This window comes from Cyanistes caeruleus, chromosome Z, assembly GCF_971803275.1.
Source record: "Cyanistes caeruleus chromosome Z, bCyaCae1.hap1.1, whole genome shotgun sequence".
Lineage (NCBI taxonomy): Eukaryota > Metazoa > Chordata > Aves > Passeriformes > Paridae > Cyanistes > Cyanistes caeruleus.
The window spans coordinates 17,718,454-17,740,449 of NC_141732.1; the positions used below are offsets into that span (position 1 = coordinate 17,718,454).

General features: G+C 38.2%; 1 long non-coding RNA gene across 1 annotated transcript in view; it reads left to right on the forward strand.

Moving 5' to 3' along the window:
• The first annotated feature begins 6,959 nt into the window (after positions 1 to 6,959).
• Positions 6,960 to 21,996, forward strand: part of LOC111941843 (uncharacterized) — a 56,825-nt gene continuing 41,788 nt past the window's right edge. The window contains exon 1 of the long non-coding RNA XR_002870302.2: positions 6,960 to 7,201. This is a non-coding gene — a long non-coding RNA (uncharacterized LOC111941843). The remainder of the gene's footprint in view (positions 7,202 to 21,996) is intronic.

The following is a 21,996-nucleotide window of genomic DNA, read 5'->3' on the forward strand; positions in this document are numbered from 1 at the left end:
GTGCTAACAAAGTTATGATGGTCCTAGGCAATGTTAGAAAAGTTTTGGAAAATTATCTTGAGCACAGATAGGGGTGGAACTACTTTTTAAGCACTAAACTGGGAATTGTATGCTTGACTTCTGTTCCACCCTCTTTTCGGTTTAAAAAAATTTAAAAACATTAGACAAAAAATTATCGAGCCTAGAATGCTGTAGAAAGGCAAATGTGTACTGACAAGAGTTAAACAGACACCATAATTCCTGTCCTGTGGAAATTAAAAATAGTACCATTCAGAACTGCAACAAAAATGACATTTTGAAATTTTCCATGTAATGAAAATTCTGACATTTTGCTTAGAGAAGGTCAGAGTGACATTTCATTGTGAAAGACTGAGAGTGTTTCTGGGGCTTCTTGGGTCATCTCTAATCGCCTGCCAGGTAGAAACCCGAGGATTTGGGGGTCCTTTTTAGCACAATGTTCCTGGAGTGCTGGGGGGCAAACAGCTTGGAGGCACGGTCTCTGCAACAGCCTTCCTAACACGTAGCCACTAGACCAGATGAAGGGGGTGGCAGAGTGCCAGGCAGAGCATTTTGACTTTTATTAAGATTTAACAATAACCAAAATATTCTCTCCCAACATTCTAGTAAATTAGGAGTTTAGAAAATCAGGCAAAAACCCTGGAACTAACTGCTTATGTTTGCTTTAAGGTGCTTTGTACTTCGTGGGTAAACTATCTTCCAAACCAGGATAAGTATCTTGTTCTTTCTCATTTCCTGAACATTTTAAACTTACAAAAACATGATTTCTTCTTCAACACAGGGAAGTATGGGCTTCATATTTTTATTCTTTTATTTTAAACTTTGGGATGATTTTACATTCTGTGGCTAAATTCAGTTCTCTTGGGCCCTCTGTGGTCATTGTCTCATAACCTTTTAGGGGTTTTGGCAGACTGGTTGGTCGTCCGGTTGACTTTTTGGGGTTTGTTTTTTTGATGAGTTGTGGTGGGGTTTTGGGTTTGATTTTTGGTTGTTTGTTGTCTTTTTTTTTTTGTTTTTTGGTTTTTTTTTTTGTGTTTGGTTTTTTTTGGCCAGGTGTGTCAGTATATGTGGGATAATTCCAGAGGTTTAAGAGCCTCTTTTTTTTGTTTGCTTTCTTGAAACTGTGCAGTCTGAATTCTGCCATCTGTGTAGGAATAAGATCGTCTGATGGAATAGAATCATTTTATGTAAACTATGATTAATGCATTATATGAATGGGAGACAGAGCTGTCAGTGAAAATCCAGTTGCACCCTTGATCATAGAAATCTTTCCCTGACTAGAGCAACTAAACCTTTTTCCCATGCACAAAATGGAAGTTATAAGGGTACAAATACTGCAATCATCTATACTGGATCTATACAAGCAACACTCAGAATCAATGTCTGAGTTCCATCCTCTGGTGTGGGAGGGTGTTCTATCCTCCCCAGTACCCTGATGTCAAATCCATGATGCTGATATACAGTAAGATTCAGTTGTGATATAAGGCAGAATACCTGTCTTTCCTTTTCTGTTGCCTTCGCCTGCCATTTTGTGTGTCACAGTGGAGGAGACTAGCAGAACATCCGTGTTCTGCCCTCATCAGCAGCACCAGGGAACTTCATGCCTACATTTTTGCGTTGTGTTCTTACCTTTCCTTCCTGCCTGTTAAGGAAATATGAATATATGGGACATCTTGACACCAAGAATTCTTGATCCCAAGGGTACTCAATGCTATTCTTCCTAATGCAGAAATATGCCAAACATTTTCAAGAACTTTTTCAAGTTACATTTTCACCCATGCGTGAAGGTGAAATGTATGGAAATAAATGCTGTTCTTGGTTCAACCCTTTGGTAGTCTACAAAAGTGATTTTAGTGTGCCTAATTTAAACTATTATACAGGTTAAGCTCCACCTGGAGGACCAGATATCTTTGTGAAAAAAATGAATGCTTATGTCCATTCTCCAACTTGCAAAATTTGTGGGGGTGAAATAAATGCTAATAGATGTCTCCTGAATTATTTTGCTAAATAAAATGCAGTCTAATACTGTCTCTTTTTCATTGTTTTAACAGTTTCAAAATTCTTTGTAAACGTATACAACACATACTATATAAAGTTAGATTTTTTGATGAGGAGAATATGGTCAAGAGTTTAATTACTCTTGTTTAGAATCTCATAATCTCTACTGGCTAAGGTTTACACAATGACCCAAATTAACTCATTTAAGTATATATTTCGCTTCTAGGGACACATAACTCAAGGGAGGTCTGCAGTAATTTTGCAACTTGAGAATTTGCTGTTTTCCAAAAACAAACTTCAGGACATGAGGAGCATCACTGATTAGTTTCAGGTGTTTCTGAAGCAAGGTGATCGTGCACATCTGGTTCCTCATCATGCCTTTGGGCTGGCTATTCAAATAGAATAAGAATAAAACAAGAAAACAAAGTTTTCAGTATAAGAGTTGACTTCTGGAACTGTATCCATGCATTCCCTCATGCTTCCCAGGGAGACGGTGAGGGGTTGCCTTAGGCAGCACTCTCACCAGCTCACTCCCTCTACTAATCACTCTGCTTCACCTCCACAACCAAATTGGCACACTCCCCGACACCTGACCACCCTACAATCACCACCTCCCGAGCAGGCCTCCTCCCAGCCTTCAGAGTTAAAGCCCCCCTGTATGGCCACAGTAGTAGGGCTTTGTAGAAGTCCCAGTCACTGTCTTCATCCTGCTTTCTACTCCTAAAACTCAGAGGATACGGCATTTTACAAATCCTTATTCTAGTGGACTCCTCATTAAATGACCTACCCTCCTTAAATAACTATCCCTTTATCACCCTAGCTCTATGAAGAGGTCTATAACTAATCTGCCTATGACAAATTGACCTAAAATCACTAATTGCCTACTCATCTGTCAGCCACATAGGCCTAGCTGTAGCTGCAACCATAATTCATAAATCCATTGAGCATTCTCAGGTGCAATAATCCCAATAATCTCACACGGTTTAACCTCTTCAATATTATTCTGCTTAGCCAGCACCAAATGTGAATGTACCCACAGCTGAATCCTCCTACTCACACTAGGCCTCCAATGCCTCCTACCACTCATAGCCACTTGATGTCTCCTGGCTAACCTAACAAACAGAGCCCTTCCCCCAGCAATCAGCCTCATGGTGGAATTAACAATTATAGTTGCTCTTTTCAGCTGATCTTCCCTCACGATCCTCTTAACAGGAGCTGCAGTCCTACAAACTGCCTCATACACCCTACATACCTCAGCACAGGCTGCTTGGGTAGCGCTGCTGACTTCAGTGAATTGGATCCAAGGAACCCTCTGCTCCTGTTCAACTTCCTTGAGCTACAGAGACCTGTTGGGTAGTTCTGGTGGAGCACATTTGCTCTATCAGATATGCTAAAGCTATTTAGAGCTACAAGGAAAATTACAGCTGGTGACTAGGAGAGGTTTGAAGGAAAAATGTCTGTTATTCAGATGTATAATTACTTCTGCCATTCTTGAACAGGGGATGACTTTCTGACCAGGAACTGAAGCAGCTGTTCCAAGTCCACTGACAGCAGGAGAAGCACAGCCCTGTGAGGGTACCCAGACTGCTTGAAGAGCATCTTCAGAACTGGCTGGCTTTGAGCTGAGCATCTGCCCCAAGAGTCCTGAAAGCTGGAAGCTGTAGTCTGCTTTTCACTTAGAAATTCAGTTAATCCTTCATCAATCTTTAGTCAAGAAATATTGTTATGATTCACAGCATTGAAATAAAAAAATTAATGCCTTTAAAGGTAATTAGTAATTTCATTAGCTCATTTAGCCTCTGAGTCACATGACAGTGTTGATGGAAGAAGGGGGAAGGGAATGCTGCAATTTCTCCCTGCAATTGTCATAATGTAAAGGTAGTACAGAATAGATAAATAATTTCAAAGTTTAAGTAGGGTAAATTCTGCAATTTCAGGCTAATGGCTTTGAATATGTGATACAATGGTTGTTGAATCTTGGAGGTGTGTGCTGTGTGTGCTCATATGGCTACCCAAAACCAGACAGTCTTAGCACCCATTATGACAAAAACAATAAAAAAGGAACGGGTAGATGTGCAACAGAATCCCTTTGACTTGTAATGACACCTTAGAAGGATTAGGAGTTAAAAATTATGGAGGATAGCCATCTCAAATTTATTTTCTTCTGAGACTTTTCTGAAAATAATGATTTTATTTTGCTCTCTCTGAAGAAATAACAATATAAAGAAGATATTACCAAAGGTATTTGAAGTTAGTCTGACATTCTGGTGAAGAAGTTTCATATTTGAGGACTGACTGGCTGTACTTGAAGTGACTAGAGAAGGTAATCTGGAACAGCTTGCGTGTGTTGCTGGTGCTAATATTCAGTAGCTGTTACAAAATTTGGCAAAAAAATAACACAAGAATTGTTCACTTGGGCATTAATGAATACTGGAGCTTCCATTTTAGCCATGATTATTATTCTCATGGCAAGACTAAATGTGTATATCTTCAGTGCTGAGACATCACTAGTGATGCAAAGGCTGCAAGCCTTTGAATATCTCTCTATGCCAGCCTAGAAAGGGTCAGATTTGAAATAAGAACTTCACATAAATTCATGGAATATGCTTAGTCAGAAGAGAACTTAGTAGGAATTTTAAAAAATGTGGAAGAGGGAAAACTTTTCAAGAACTTCAAATTTCTGTCATTCAAATTTTTGACAACAGCCTGACTGGACAGTGGATATGTGAAAGAAAAGGTTTGCTTTCATAGAGGAAATGGTTTCTTGCAGAGAATAGATAATGTGATTCCTGGAATATTTGAATTATGGCATTTCAGCATCAGAAAAAGTATCTGAAGTTCTTTTTAACATTAGAAAGATTTCTGCAGAAAAGCATAAATTTTAAAATGGTAAAAGGCAGTTTTTTGTTTCCAAGATAATGTTCATAAAAAGCTTATATTATATATTTATTAGCAGAGAGTTCATAGATGAGTTGACTAGCAGTTCACTTTACAGACACACATTGTTGACTTCATGAGCTAATAGAAAGAAAACCATTTCTGCATACCTAGCCTGCAGTAGTTAGATTTACTAGAGAATGATGCATACAATCTCCATTTATAAACCAGTCAAGGGATATTTTCTACAAGCTTAAGTGCCTCACATAATTTATTTTTTTTCTCCCAACCAAGGTCTAGCAACTCTAGCTTGTATGATTACTGAGCTTTGTGTTCTAGTTCTTGCCATCAATTCATTCTAAAACTCATAAAATGCAAGGTCCTGGTGTGTATTTTTCTTTCCAATTCTTCAGTGAATGAAGAATTCCTTATATTAGAAGATAAAATCTCTGCACAGATATTCTTCTTTGCACTGGGTGAAGTAAATACTGGAGTATATGATCTGAATTGTCATGCATCTCTGTCTGAAAAAGAAAAAAACATCCATGCTGCATTTTAGGGCCAGACCATCAGCTAGAATAAAGCAGCCTAGCTCTTGTGATTTCACATGATTTCAAATAACACAACTAGTAGTCCAAAAAACAAAAAGAAACTGGCTTTGTTGCAAATCCATTCTACCAGCCTGAAATAAAATAGTAGCTGCAGAGGGTAATGTGTTGATAACGAGACAAAGGAAAGGCCTCTAAGTTTGCATGGTTACCTTAGGAGCTATCAAACACATCTGCACACCCTTTTTTTTTTTTTTTTTTTTTGGATAGTATGAGTTTTCACTTTAATTGGAGCTATTATTTGCAGACAAATGTTGAGTTAATGGAGGAAGGGAAAAAGATGTGATACATAGTTTCAGAAGGAGATAAGTATCTTGATGAAAGAAGGCATAGAAGGACAGAAGCATAATTAAGCTGGACTGACTGTGGAGGTCATGGTAGAATAACAAGTATCAAAGGATGCAAAAGCAGAGAAGCGTTGGCATGGAGACTGGGAGGCACTTTAGTATTAAATATAGTACATTTCAGATGGAAACATGGAATAGCAGCCTGATCACACATACTGCTGGATTTTCAGTTATTCACATTACCAAAACCTAAATGAAAACCTTGGTCTTTTTCTGTACTGAATCAATATTTTGTTTCAAGTAAATAAAAGTTTTTTATATCTTCATAGATTTTGAGGCTTGTAGTTAAGTTCTGTTACATCTTGTATATCACAGACCATTGCTTTTCATCAGGTTATTCTTACTGGTGTCCCTTACATTCTTTTAAAAAGGAGATTCCTGTTTTCTATTAAACCATCATAGCTGTGATTTTTTTGTTTTGTGGTGCACCACTGTGATGAGTTAGAAGATGCTGTTGTTTGTCCTCCAACTGGGACAGTGTTTCAGAGATCTCTGAAGACCAGGCATTGTACCTGCCCCAGAGGGAAAGGGTTCTTGGTAACAGATCCTTTGGGGTGAGTTAGAGTGAAATAAAACTGATGTGTGTTTGTAAATATATTTATGAAGGGTTTATTTTAGAACAATATGGCTGCAATGGGAAGCAGGTATGTAGCAATTTTATTTACTATTATCTATAGTAATAGAGCAGCACGAAACCATAAAAATATTACCGGAAAGAAGGAACAAAGAAACAAAAGAAGGAGTAAAAATATATCATCATCCACAGATCTTGCAACAAGACTCTGTTGTTGCAATTTAGTTGTCTGCTGGCAGAAGTGATGCTCTTGATTCATTGGGGATGACAGATGAAATCCTGGAAACACAAAGTGCATTGGGTTTTTGGTTAGGTGAAAACAGCTGGGTACCACCCCTGGAGTGAAGAGTTTTACACTGGATGATGTAATAGCTGATGATGAGACATTTCAGGAGTCTGACACCTTCTGATACATTACAGCTGACTTCTCCATCAGTGCAGTTGAGTCAGCTATAGCCTATTATGGGGCCATAATGTGGGAGTTATCACAGCTGAGTTCACCTGAGCAAAGACAAAGGAACAGTACTCTGCCTCACAGGGTTTGCCTCTTACTCAACACCCATTTTTGCCCCTAGCTGGCCCACGTGCTCTCCCTCTGCACTGGGGTTACTGTGCATGTGGGCATCTTCACCGTGATTTTCTGAGCCATCAGCAACCCTGTCTCTCCCACATCCTTCTCCTTATATCTGGGATAACTGGGCAATAGTACCACCTTGGTTTCATCTCAAGTCTCTCACCAGAGAGCAGTTATACAAAAAACCTCCCTTTACCTATACAAGGTTTGTATACTGTTTTTTGTTGTTTACTGTATTTTGAAAGGAGCTCTTTACAGGTCAGTTGGCTTTGAAAGCTTTATTTTATTAAAGAACATGCATGAAAGAATAGAGACTTGCTTGTCTGCCTGTGAACCATAAAATAAATATTGGCAAATTGACCACACTTTCACCTGGTATCAGTTTTCAATGATACCAGGTCTTTACAAAATTACTGAACATATGGTTGGGAGACAACACTTGTGCTATGCTCTCTTCAAGAAATTATTTATTTCAATACTGTAATTGATTATTAAGCACAAATTTATATAATAAAATTATAGCCATTTATAAACAGTATATTATAAATAAATATAATTAATAAATAATTGACTGCCAAATCAGTCAAGCTTAGAGCTCCATTTTAAGTGAGTAGCTCCCAGAAATCTATGGACTATTGTTAAATAAAGGTCACTACAAAACCAGTAGTCTTACCTAGGCAGATTCTGAGTTCTCTGTGGGTGCTGGTGATAATGTGAATTTGTGTACGTGTGAGCTAGATTGCATCTAACCGTCATTTGTCATAGATAATGATGAAATGTACAGGTACTGTACATTTAGCATGGGCAACAGAAGAATCCCTTAGAGCTGACTCCATAGTGCTGACAATGAAGACAAGAAGGTTCTGTAAGAGTGTAAATTGCTGTTCTTGCATTTCTATGTTTTATTTACAAAAGCTCGTATCCTTCATAATTTTATTTTCCTTGTGCATGTACATATGCTTGTGCACATTTGCATCCATGAAAAATTGGTGTCATTCAAAGTTGGTGTAACTAGCTGTACTGGGTTTATGGTTTAAGGTTTTGTAGCTGTGGGGTTACCAGGCTTCCATGCTGGAAACATCCCTCCTATCTAACAGAGGCAAAGCCAGACAGCTTCAAGACAGACATGTGGCCGGCCAAGGCCAAGCCCAAATCCATCAGTGATGGTGGTATCATCTCTATGGTTATATATTTAAGAAGGGGTCAAAAACGTGCAACAACAACTGCAGCAGGCCTGCTGGCAGGATTTGTGACTGTGGGGGAGACCCATGCTGGAGAAACAAGTTCCTGACAGACTGCATCCTACTGAAGTGGTCCATGCTAGAGCAATCTGTTCCTTCAGGGCTGTGCAGCATGGGAGGGATCAGCTCATGAAGAACTGCAGTCTGTGGGAGAGACTCATGTTGGTACAGTCTGTGGAGGATTGAACTCTGCTCTCCCATGGCAGTAACTCCATCCTAGAGCAGGGGACGAGAGTAAGGAATCCATGAGGAGGAGGGAACAACAGAGAAAACTTGTGATGGACTGACCACATCACTCATTCTCCATTCCAGTACACCACTCAAGGATGAGAAGGCAGAGACATGAAGTTGAGCCCAAGAAAAAGGGAGGGGTGGGGGAAGGTGTTTTAAGATTTGTGTTTATTTCTCATTATCCTGCTCTATTTCATCATAATACATTAAATTAATTTCTCAAAGTCGAGTCTGCTTTGCCCATGATGGTAATTGGTGAGTGATTCCTCCTTGTCTTTATCCTGATCTTTGAGTCTTTTGTTACACTTTCTCTCTCCTGTCCTGTTGAGAAGGGGGATGATGGACACCTGGAGTCTGCTCAGGGTCAACCCACCCTGCCAGCACCAGGTCAGCTTGCCCTGTTTAGTTCTGAAAGGCAGCCTTCATTTCACACTTGGAAGTTATTAACGTGGCCTTCTGCTTAGCTTCTAAACTGAGCTGTGATGTCTCTAGGTCCTCTTTTTGTACCTAATTTCTTTCTAGTTTTTGCTTGGCCTGGCCAAGCAAACTTCTGTGATAAAATTATTAAAATACATTTAATTCCAATCTGATCTAGTCTTCCTATTTTTTTAATGTAGGGGTTATTTTTGTTTTCCTCCTTCAATGTGCAGATGTTGTTTTTCTTTGTATCCTGTGTGAAAATGAAATTTTCAGCTCTAGAGTACATAAGTAGGGAGCTTATGCAGTGTGTGTACATCTGATAGGGGATGATGTAACAGAAGTATTTTAAAATTGATCTCCCCTCTCTCTCCAGGTATTTTTTCCCTTTCTTTTTAAAGCTAACTCTGTGATGCTAAACCAGTTTGTAGGTATAAAATGTGACAGAGAGGGTTATATGTACCTGTATTTTTTATCTAAACAGTTATCTATCTATCTGTCTATCTATCCCATTTATCTATTTAGATATATTGTAAAGGTGTTTCAGTCCTATTTTTTTCTTTTTTTACATTTGTTGCCAGATGTTACTTACTCTATTAAAAGTTTATGGGGTCATTCAGCTTGGAAAGGATCTTAAGATGTTATTAGTCCAACCTCATGTTCAAAAAATGCCCCCTTTGGTCTTTTTTTGAAGGTGGCTGTGATGTTTGCTGATTTCCCACTGTCAGGTATCTTCCCTGATCACCATCATCTTTCAGAGGTGGTGGAGGGTGGTCTTGCAAGAACATCAGCCACTTACCACTATTTCTTGAATGCTTTTTGTCTAGACTGGTGGATTTCTATGGATAAAGCTGTCTCTGGTAATCTCTCATCTGACTTGATGCTCATCCCCTGGCTTTAGTCCCTCAGCATGGAGGCCTGGGAGAAGTTGATGGGGATAACTGTGGCAAAGAAGGTATGGAGTAACTCATACTCATCTGTGTCTGCTCTTGGGAATCACCCACATTCTTCAAACATGTCTCTACTTTTTCTTTGTTCGGACTTTGATGTAAAGCAAAAGCTCATTTTGCTTTTGAAATTCCTTGCAAATGTCCAGTTAAGCTGGTGTTTTCCCCTATAGCATCCTAATACCATGCCCAGGAACTGCTTCCAAATTTTGTTGTAGCCAGTCCCTGCATCATCCTTCCACTCTTGCTCTGGAGCTCTATCATGAGTTATCTGCCAAGGCAGACTGGGCTACTTATTTTCCTACCTTTTTTGCAGAGTATTAAGTTAGATTGTTCTTGCATTTGAAGACTGCAGTCTTTAAAGCTCTACAGTCTCCCTGAGCTCTTCTGTCATGTTCCCAGGATAGACACATCCAACAGCAGTGCTGACATTTCTGACACAGACTCACAATGGGATTTGTGGTGTAACTTATAGAGCAACTGGCTTTTTCCCAGTTTACGTCTGATTTCTTCTACTATTTTCTATGTGAATTTCAGGTTTTAAAACTTTCTAATCACTTAACATCATCTGAACCTGAATATTCCCTGACTGAGAAGGTACTGAAGCTATCAGCAAATAAAACCTGTTTGTGCTGCCCAATTCCAAGCAGAATTGCGGCACTGTTCCACAGTATCTCTGCTGGATGAACCAGAACTGGCACATCCATTGATTTCTACCAGCTGTTTTCTGCCAATTCCAGTTCCTGACAGGTAGCAAGCTGTGTAGCTGGCAGCAAAGAATCGCAAACAGTTCAAATATGCCCCAGGGAGGGCAAATGCTTACCCAAAGCCCATCAAGGAATTGCTATTATGCTTCACAAGATACATATACATTCACCACATCTGTCTCCTATTATTTGTGCTCAGAACTGACAAAGGACTGAGATAAACATGTGCCTGTTTAATACTGTACAAGAACAAGGTGTTTGAAACATTGTAGACATTTTGGTGAATAATTTGCTAATGAAACCTCTTTTGTATATTCCGTGAAATGTTTTTGTAGGTGATCCATACTTTAAGAGACCAAATTATCTATTTAAATACCAAGACAACCTATTCAAGTACTTTAAATCTAAATTTGTTCATTTTCACCAGGTGCTTGACAATCTCACAACATAGTACAAGCAGCCTTTATCTGGGGACCTGCTGCCTTCTGCAGGTCCTTTTTGATTTCTCTGAGAGCTCTTTTCACAATGAACCAACCAGAGGATGCTAAAAGGCTCTCTGGAATATTAATGGCTTTGCAGCAAGTCACCATGGCTTGAAAAGCTCCCTTTCTCCACAAGAGCTACGCAACTGACCATGTGCAGGCTTCTAGTTCATTTCAAATACAACAAGATTTGCCTTTGGTTTCGCTTCTGTAATGAGCAAAAGCATTCTGTTATTAGTTAATGCAGGTCAGATGATACTTTAGCCATGGAAACATATTTGTTTGTGATTCCCTGTTCTTCATGTTATTTTAGGAAAAAGTGGGGTAATAATATTGAAGGAAGTTTGGTGCCCATAGATTTTTTGGAATTGAACAGAAAATGAAGTATTTAAAAAGTAAGCATTATTAGGTAAAGCAAAGACATGTTTATCGCAGAAATATTAATATGTCTCTTTGGGAGAGCATATTTTGGTAATAGTCTTACAAGTCTCAAAACCTGTCCAATGATTGCTTTTTAAAGATCTTGAATGGATTAACAGCCACTAGTATAAATTCCCAATCACCTCCAACCAAAATTACGGTATGAGCTCAGGCATCTGAAATAGAAATATTCAGGTGCCTTTTATCTAATAGATGGTAGCAGGTGTTATGGATGGATGTAGCAGGTATTATGCAGAAGAGAGACGTTTGTGAAGCTGCCTGTTGGCTTAATTTAGGAGCTGTTCAGTTTCAGAGCCCCAGCATTTGTACGCATTGTGCAGAGGTTTTTTTTTTTTTGTGGGTTTTTTGTTGTTTTTTTTTTCCTCCTTGAGGGCTATGCAGAGAGTACAGATGCTCACTTTGTAACTGATTTGGAGTGACAGGGGTTTAGTGTAGCCCTGCAGTTACTGACCTGAAGCATTCATGATTCTGTGCCTTAAGCAAGAAGGAATAAATTATTCTACTACCTTTCACTGTCATTTTAAATCTGTAAGGGAGCTGTACAGTATAAAAACTTTAAGACTGAGATTCTATTGTTAACATATGATTTTTCTAAGTCAGCTGTCAAAGATGGAAACACTTGCCCAGCGCAAGTGTTGTTACTATTTTTCAATCAGAAATCAATAAAACATTTTATAAAGGGATTCTGAAGTGTACTTGTTAATTACAGTCATCATATAGTCTTTCAAATGCTAATGGTCTGACTCAAATTTCACTTTGTTTAGTTGTGTTAGAAGTTATGATTAAAGAATGGTATAGCTTTATAGTTGTTTTACTGCCATCTGTGTGCACCAGGCAATAACTCTGTACAGATGGTCGTGATTCAGAGACAGGTTGCCACATGCAAAAAAAGTATGTTTCAGTTATTTTAATAAGATTTATTGCAGCAGTCACAGTTAAACGCTTGAGCCTTAATGATAATTGCCACTAATCCTTCAAGAAAAATGATCAGAGTTCAGTAAACCACAAGAAGCAGATTTAGCTATAAGCCTCAGAAGCATCTCACTACAAAGGTATGCTTCCTTTTTAATTCTGTGTTTTCTCCCTCTACCCTTTCTTTCTTGAACATTATTCCTATACCTTTGGTCTTGAAGCATTTGGTATGAAAAGACAAGAGATTGTTCTCTCATGCTTTGTTTTCCTTTCCATTTTTGTTTCCATGTTTTTTTAATATTGAAACACCTGGACAATCACCAATTAATTTAAGTAAGTGGTAACAGATCTGATGGTAAAGGGGATCACCTCACAGAATTCTCAGTGCCTTTGCGTTAGAGACTGGGCCGCATTCAAACCCCAGACATGCCCTTTTGTTTCTGTGCCTGTGATAGCAGCAGTGATTTGTATTACCCATTTGGGCTGGCATCTTACATCTCTATTTGGCTTCTGTAATCAATAGTCACTTCCAAAATTATATTCCAGGCCAAGACTTAGAGAACCTTTGTAATATCCCAAGGATTTTCAGGTTTATACTCTTTGTGAGATGAGAGGAAAAAGATCCCCTGTGTGTGATCTCACAAAGATATAGCTGGAATATCAGTTTGTGCCTAAGAGTTCTCTTCAGCCTTAACAATCCAATGACCCAAGAGGTCCAGTTCTTTCTCTTGGGTTTTAGCTTAGATTATCCTTTATTTTCTATTGGATAGTGAGATTTTCAGCTAAAAGCATGCAGATGTGGACATACAAAAATGAGGTGTGTGTGCAAGGGTGCATGTATATAGGTACATGTACACAGAATGTATATTTACTATAAATCACCCTAATTACAGATAGATTTAAACAACCATTGTCTTTTAGATACTATTCTTGAGGTTTTCTTTCAATATAGTTCTTCAGTTTTAATTTATACAGGTCCCTTTTTTGTGTGTGAGACAAGTTCAGGCATACAACTGATAGGAGTATGTGAGAGCCAGACAAAGTCCAGAATCCAGGAAAGTTATATCAATTTATTTTTATGTGCCTGTCATAATACAGTTTTGACTTTTAATGTTACAGAAAATTGGAATTATAGTGCACACGTGTACAATAAAAAGATAGATACTAGACAACTATCTTAAAGGTTTCAGAAAGAATTGTAATCGTTGTAGCTTGTTTTTCCTGCTTGCTGTTGGTGTTGAGCTTGTTCCATAAACTCTTACCACCAAATATACCTTGAATTGCTATAAGTATTCTTGGGGAAATCACACAAAAAAGCTATGATGGCCTTACTATTTACTATTATTTAGTATTGAGTGATCCAGTATCAATTTGTTTTCCAAAGTAGTGATTTAGTTAGCATCTAAACTCTAATATAATAAAAATTAGGGGAGCAGCTTGTTAAAAAAGAAGGTTTTCCTTTTCCTTCTCATGTTTGACCTCTTTTTTTTTTTTTTTTTTTTTTTTTTAAGACTCTTGCTTTGCAGATGAATTTCAGGACTAGAAACATTAAAAAGAAAAAAAGAAAGGCCAGCAAAAAATGACCTTTTCTCTCATCTTTTTGTATCTTGTGAAATATAGTCTTGCAGTGCCCCAAGGTGAGAAAGGTTGTCACTTTTTGTCTGTCCGCATTATTGTTCTCTGCCACCATGAAGCTGTATTTAAGGGGAAGGGTGCTAAATTCTATTTTCACTCAAGGCTGTGATGAAATGGACTGAGAAGTTCCTGGATTGTTGACTTTTTTTTGGTATAAAAACCCTAGTTTCTAGGGAGAAAATTTGCAATACTGTTCTGACAATATGGAAAAATAAAAGTTTACAGGTACTTTTGTCTCTAGAATAGATTTTCTGAAGTCCTCAGTTAGATTGTGAGTACTAAAAATGTTACGGTTCTCTTTCAGACAGAATATTTATTTAAAGCCAAACATCTTAATGAAGGTTACTGAAACCACATAAACAATAGCTTCCTAAGCATTTTAATACATACACCATTTTTGTTAAGAATTATTCCTGTGAGAGTTGAAAAACTGAAGATTGGCAAGGAGAGACAAAAATGAGTTGTTTTTAGAACTGTTTTCTTTTAAAGACCAACCCTGCACATGGGAGATGTTAGAAAATACTCAGTGTGAGAAAATTCAATGCTTGTGTTTGCTTTGAGATGTTTTCTGTCTGCTGAAAAATAAATGGAATTTTCTCAGAGTAGATAACAAGATGTTGTTAAAGACATAAAAGCCTTCCCCACAGGCTGGGGCCTTTTTGTAGGTGGGGAAGGGAGATAAGAGTGTTCTGAGATTGTAGAACACAGCCTGGTGAAGATTTGTGCATGCTCCAGGCTCTTGGATATGCAGGGCTCTGGCCTTGTCCTTTTTTGTCCCTGATAAAACTAACTTAGCAGTGCAAGTGTCTCCACTTGGTTTTCATAATCCTCCAGCCAACAAGATGGAATAAATCTACTCTTTACATTTCAGGGTTGTAGTCGTCTTCACGTCACCTGAATCTATTTGCTTTGCACAGTCCCAGGGATAAAATCTTAATGCAGTTTCTGGTGGGCACCTGTGACTGGTTAAATCAAAAATCAGCACTAGGAAAGTGTTTAAACACTCTGAAGACTCTAGAGGCCCTACCTGAAGAAGCTGGCAACTGAAGCAATTTCAGGTAAAGGCTGGCAGATTGTAGATCAGTCTTTGAGCTACTTCATGGTCATTGCCACCTGCCATCAACAACCAGAGGCTATTCCTGTGGAAGTCTGGCTTTCCAGTCTGGAAAAGGGGGAGCATGGAGAGGAGTAAAAGACAAATACTGCAAATACTTCCAGGACTGCCAAGTGCATAAGTATTAGAACACTTTTTTGGCTATTTTGGACCACTGAGCTACATGGAGAGGCTGGAACGAGCCAAATAAATGGCTTTGAGCTCCGTAAGTAGTAGGTGTTGTTTCATGCTGCTGCCCTGGCCCTCTCTGCTCACCCTGCAGCAGATCAGCAGATCTGCTGTTAACAGCACAGCGTTGCAGGACTCTTTGCAGCAGGGTTAGCTGTGACATTAGGAGACAGCAGACCTGGTATTAGGAAGGCACAGACTGTCTGACTAAAACTGGAAATTTCCAGCCATACTGGAAAATAAGCTTAAAGTCATATTGTAACCAGCAGTATTTTAGCAGCTCTACATGATCATGAAGGGGCTCTAGAGAAGAACTGCATCCCTTTCTGTCCTAGCCTTACCTGCTGTGTGTCTGTCTCTATGTACAATAGTCTATAAATATGTGTGAGCATCTGTTACTATATTCCTTCCCATCTTCCCTCCACAAGCCAAGATTTCCATAGTCTGCTGCCACGGCACTTGTATATGACATTTTGAATGCATGAAGTGCAAAAGTATGACATTTTGAATTAGAAATTAATTTAACAAACGTGTCTGTTGGAAAAACGTTTAGATCCTCAAAATTTGTCAAATGATATTTTTAAAAGTTAAAAAGAAATTGCACAAAATGAGCTGAGGAAAGTTAAATGCAAAAGTTAAGGGAAAAAAATGTTCAACACTTGAGAGGCATTATGAGTCTAACAGAGAGGACATGAATATGATGAATAAGGCTAGTCACTGCTTAGTGCTGTTGTTTCATTTCTGTTCATCCTTTCATGTTTAAACTTCTTTGGAGCAAAGAACTCACAGTGGAGTCTCCAATGATGGCTCAGTCCTATTTGCAAAGTTGAATGCAGTAGACTGCACACTAATGCAGTGTAAGCAGTAACTATTTACCATTTCTGAATTGCTGAAGCAAGTTAAAAATAAGCTAGTTGAGAATGGGCAAAGTTGTTAAATTATGTAAGTACGCAGATGCAAATCGCTTCCAAATTCAATTGGCTTGCAACACAAATAGATGCAAACTAGTACATATATTTAGTTATAGCACATGTCACATAGAAGCTTCAGACTAGTGACCTTGGATACTAGATTGGACTTCTTGGATTAAAAACCGAGACATCCCTGATTACTATTTTAGGTGTTAATTTTTCGCACTTTTTGAAAATGAAATTTTGGAAGGGACTAAATTATATGAATGAGTTCAAAGCTCCAAAGTGGGTGCCTCTCTTGCTTTCAGATTCACAAAAATTGAGGCTAATATTGTGCTAAGGTGTAGTTAAGACCATCAAGCTTCCTGCTGCTTACAGGACTGGGGCCAAATGATGGCACCAGCTATGGAAAATAGATGAGGAGCTTTCATGCTATGTGGTACTGCAGGTTTTCCTTCACATCTTGAAAATTGACAGTATTTCTCTTCCTGGTACTGTGGGTGTGCCCCGCTCTAAAAAACTCCCTTACCACCCTGGAATAGCAGTGAATGGACAAGATTTGGCCTCTTCATATGAAAACACAGGGAAGCAGTTCTCTGAGACTCAGAAAGCATTTCTTCTCTTTCTATAAGAGGAGGAGACAAGGAAGAAAAAGTTCTATTGTGTAGCTACTCATTTGATCTTTTTTTTCTTTCTGCAAGTTCAGCTTTCACAATACCTTTTAGAATAAGCACTTTGGATGGAATAATTTGGGGGATTTCCCATTGGACGACTTCTTCAGTGGAGGTCTTCTGAGCTTCTGCACATTGCTCTGCATTGCTAAGGATTGTTCTGTTACACCATGATCTGAAATTTGATGCATGTGTAACATCAACATTTCTCATTATTGCACAATGTACAGTGGAGTAATATATTCATGTTTATCAAGTTAAAATCCTGTTTGCTATGAACAGTAATCACACTTAGCTACAGTCATTTTCCACTTCATTTGATACCCTACTAATTTTAACTGTATGAGAATATTTGAGAATATGATAGCTACACTTTATATCTTCTTTGTATTTATTTCAACTTTTTTGGTTTGTTGGCTGGCTGGTTGGTGGTTGTTTTGGTTTTTTTTTTTTGGTTTTTTTTTTTTTGTTTTGTCTGTTTGGTTTTTTTCTGTTTGGTTGGTTGGTTTGTTCTGTTTTTTTGTTGTAATTTTTTTTTTTTGTTTAGTTTTGTTTTTGTTGAAGAACCGATGGAATCATATAAGATTTCTGTATCTGACCCTTTTGAGGTCTCCTAATCTTAGTCCAAACATTTGCTTTGTCTCCTTACACAAAATCTATGGACTTCACAAATTGTACATCTTCTGTAGGGGTTCTGTTAGTGCTTTTTAAGTTTCATTTGACCTCCAAATTTCCTCCTAGTTTCCTTAATCACTGAGTTCCATATTGGCTGATGTTGGAAGGGACCACTTTAGGTCATCTGGTCAAAGTCCCCTGCTGAAGGAAGCAATCTAAAGATTATTGTCAGGATCATGTTCAGGTGGCTTTTGAACCTCTCCAAGAATAGAGACTTCATAAGCTCTCCAAGCAACCAGTGACAGTGTTTGGTCACTCTCAGAGTGAGAAAGTGTGTCTTGATAACCACCTGGAGCCTTATGTGTTTCAAGGTCTGCCCATGGCCTCTGGGCTTTTCACTGGGTACCACTGAACAGAGCCTGGCTGCATATGCATCACACCCTCCCTTCAGATACCAGTACTCATGAGTAAAATTCCCCTGAACCTCCTAACAGCCACAGTTTCCTCAGCCTTTCCTCACAGGAGAAATGCTCCATTTCCTTATTTATCTCAGTGGGCATTTGCTGGACTCTGTTCAAAATGACCATTTCCTTCCCATACTGGAAACCCAAGAACAACACCCAGCACTCTTGTCCAGCCACCAATGTACCCCTGCTTCTTCTTTGTACCTACTTTCATTACCCTTCTTTTGTAGCCTGTCTTGTTTCTGCTGTTTTTAAACTATTTTCTGTTATTTTTCAACAAATCGTACTGTGAGATGGGAAAAGAGTCTGGATGTTTTCTAGAGCCTGTGATGGTTTTGCTAGCACTTGACATACATGTGGAAAGCAGAAGAAAGGCCAAGACACTCTACAGAGAGACCATGGAATGCTTTGATTATAGGACAAGCAAGAGATTTCAATACATGAGAGGTAGAAAAAATATAAATGTCAATGCAAATTGCAAAATGTATACATGAATTAACAAATTTTTCTTTTTGTCTTTAGCTGAGAACATTCTTTTAATCTTCACTCCTCAACCCATCCTGCTCTTATCCCTTTGTTGTCAAGTAAAATTTATATTTGTGCCACAGTTAAGCACTTCTGAAGCATTTTAAATGCTGGTATTTCAAGGTATCTACTGGTTTTTGTTTCACCAACAACTTTACTAGAGGATCTGTTCCCTTTTGAAAACAGGGTTTCAGAGACAAAGGGAAACTCTATCTTGCCCAAAGGTAAAACAGTAAGCCTAAGACAAAGAGTTGCAAATAACCTTACAGCTCTGAATTCGCATGAGCCAAGAAATTATATGATTCTTTTCCACTAAACTTACTAGAAGTAAGCATCCAGACATCTTTCTTTAAGAAAAAAGTACTTAAGCAAGGTCATACAGAAGTCAAAAAGCAAGCTCATTAAATGTGGAAACAGGAGCAGTCTGCTCTGCATGTTCAGAATTTATAAACATTCCAGAAAGAGGCAAATTCATACAGCCTCTCAGAGTAACAGCTACCTAGAGAGTCCTGCTTTTTCCTGGTTTCATCCTTCTCTTTCTTTTTTTGTATTCACAAACAGGCTCAAGAGCAAATTTACTGTGTTAAAAATGAGTATCTAAAAAGATAAAATTACCATGGCCTTTTTATTCCTAAGGATGACATCAGTGACAATTTGCTATGGATTTTTGTCAGTCTTGGAGGAGTTGAAATGTTTCTGATTTTTCCTTAGTGAGTCCATTTGTAAATCCACCTACCACTGCCATTGTGATCAAAACATTACTTGGGTACAGTCATTTTCTCCACAGGATACTCACCCCCACCCCCCCATTTCTGTTCTCCACACTTCTTCCACTTCATCAAGTCTATCCTTTTACTGACCTTTCCATGTCATGACATCTTCCAGTTATTCTTCTGACTATTAAGTGTATTTTTTAAAAGTCTCCGCACAGTTCTGCTTGGACCTACCTATCAGATGTCCTTGCTTAACTTCTATTTCTAATTTCACTTAATTTTTTCATCTTTGGGCCCTTTGAAGTTTCTTTGGGTGTTGTGTGTCCCACCCATTTCACCCTACCTCCCTCCTAGCTGCCAAAGTATTCCATAGTTCTGTAAGACAAAGACTCCCTTTTTCAGAAAACACAAATCCCATCCAATTCAAGTTCTATCAGTCAATTTTTCTTTGCCACATGACTGCATCATGTAAATGAGAAAAGTATCCAGGCAAGAGAAACAAGAAATTTGTAGGTGAGATAAAAAGAAATATGAATGGTTCAAATACATTGCATAAGTTTGGTGTTGTAAAGTCTTTTCTTCTAGCCCTGTTCCACCTTTTTTTTTTTGCATCTGGGAGATATAAAATTGGATCACAAATTCTTCTTGGCAGAGGGGGTGTCTTTTATTTGTGCTTTAATGCACCAAGCGCAGCTTGTAAATAACCACACCATTAAACATAGACAATTTCCTTTTTCTTTTAAATAAAATTTGAAAAGAATCATTAATAACATCAAGCTGTACTTTAGCTCCCAGTTTTGAACTGGCAGTAAAACCCCATCTGTTAACTTTGCTTTCGTTAGTTTCAGACTTATCTATAAATGTCTTTGTGTTGTAAAAATTGCCATTGGTTTTGGACTTTTCAGAAATCTTCCTGTAGTAGATAGACCTTAGTAGATTTTTGTCACAATACAGAACATGTGTAACAAATTTTGTTTATAGCAAAAAGACACTGAAATGTTAAAAAGTGAAAATTGCTTTTCACCAGTTGATCCATGCCCCTTATTCTCAGGAAGGCTGTGTAGAGAAGTGCTAAAGAGCAATGTGTTTCAGCCTTGCCCAGCCATCAATAAGATCTGCAGCTGAAGATAATGGGACATGAGCATTGCTGCCATGAGGCACAGCTTAGCTGTTGTATAATTGGGTTAATTACACAGCAAGTCTGGCTGAGCTCTTTGCACCAACAGACTGGGGAGAGAGGGTCTGTGGGATGGCTCTGACCCTTGGTGGTGACTGCCTGATTTTCTCTACTTTCTTATCTTTACTCCCTGCTCTCTTTCTTAACAGTAAATAAATGTGAATTACAATTCTGGTTACCTACATTTAGCTTCTTTTGTGTCTTAATCTTGTGCTGGCTAGATTTGAACTTTTCCCCTCTTTACATATGTGGGTTAGGACAGGCTGTTGCCATGAGCCAAAAAATTGGAGCATTTAGAACAAATTGGAAAGGACTCCTTATCACATATTTCTGCTCATTTTTCTTGTACATTATTTTGGAATTCTTTAGCATTGACAACTATGATGATGCTAAACATAACCAAGAATATAGGTCTGATCTGTGGCCTCATGGACTGATGGTCATAAGGAGCTCTGTATTAACTTAAAAACCTGGAGGAAGCCATTCTGTATTTGCATTGTCAGAACCCACCGTGGCAGACTGAATGGCTGGCTCCTTAAAGTAAATTTATCTTTTGGTTAGATAGTCATCCTTAGGGATTATCTAATACAGATACAGTGGGAGGTGAAAGGTAAATAAAAACAATAGCATGGGCATGTAGATCAAGACAGTGTCATTTTTCTGAAGGAGGCTCTGAAGTGCTTCCTGCTTCTACCCATGAAAATAAAACACATCATCATAGAACTTGACATAGAAAGCCATAAGATTTATTTCAGTATTTTTTGTGGGCACTGGATTGCAGAAAACAATGCCAACATTCCAGAAAATAAGGGAAACAAGAAAAGAAGAAGAAAATTAGAGGCCACCATGCCTGATTTTGGAAGAGTTCTTTTTTTTAATAGAAAAAACCATCATCCCTTAGATGAATACACCGTTACATTCTATACTGCTTGATAACCTCTTTTAGTTAGATGAATTTATAAGTTTTAAGAGGAATAAACCCATTCATTTTCATTGCCAATAACTAATTAGAAATGATATGCTTGGTAAAATGTATTCTAACAGCACAAGTTGTTGCTTTTTCTTTCCACAAAACAGAAATGAAAGTCTTACTTGACTTCTGAATGGCCATTCAACATTATTTATTTCAAGGCAAACTGGGCTAATTGAAAGGCTTGGGACTTAAAAGTTTCTGCATGAGTTTCAAAATAACAGGGAAGATGAGTGGAGCATCCATCAGTTTGTTCCTTACCTGAGGTGGCTGTTAGATCATCACTTTCTTTCTATGGAAAGTTGTGTCTAAGGCAATGCTTAATCCAGAGATAATCCAGTGACAATGGTACTCTTTTTGGGAAATAGTTTATTTTTAAAGATGAGGATGATGATCCTTTGATTTATAGCTAAATCTTTTAAATATAAAAAATATACCAGTATATCCCAATGGAAATGGGAAATTACCAAAAGGCAGCCTTTTGACTGGCCAACTAATGGGTAAGGCATTTTTTGGGAACCTGATCTTCATAGCTTTCAACTGCAAATATATTCAATATGACTGGTATTGAATTTCCAAGGAAAAGGAATACCATTGTATATCTGTATTTAACTTATACTGAAAGTAATAAAGCTGATATAATACTTGGCTTTATACCA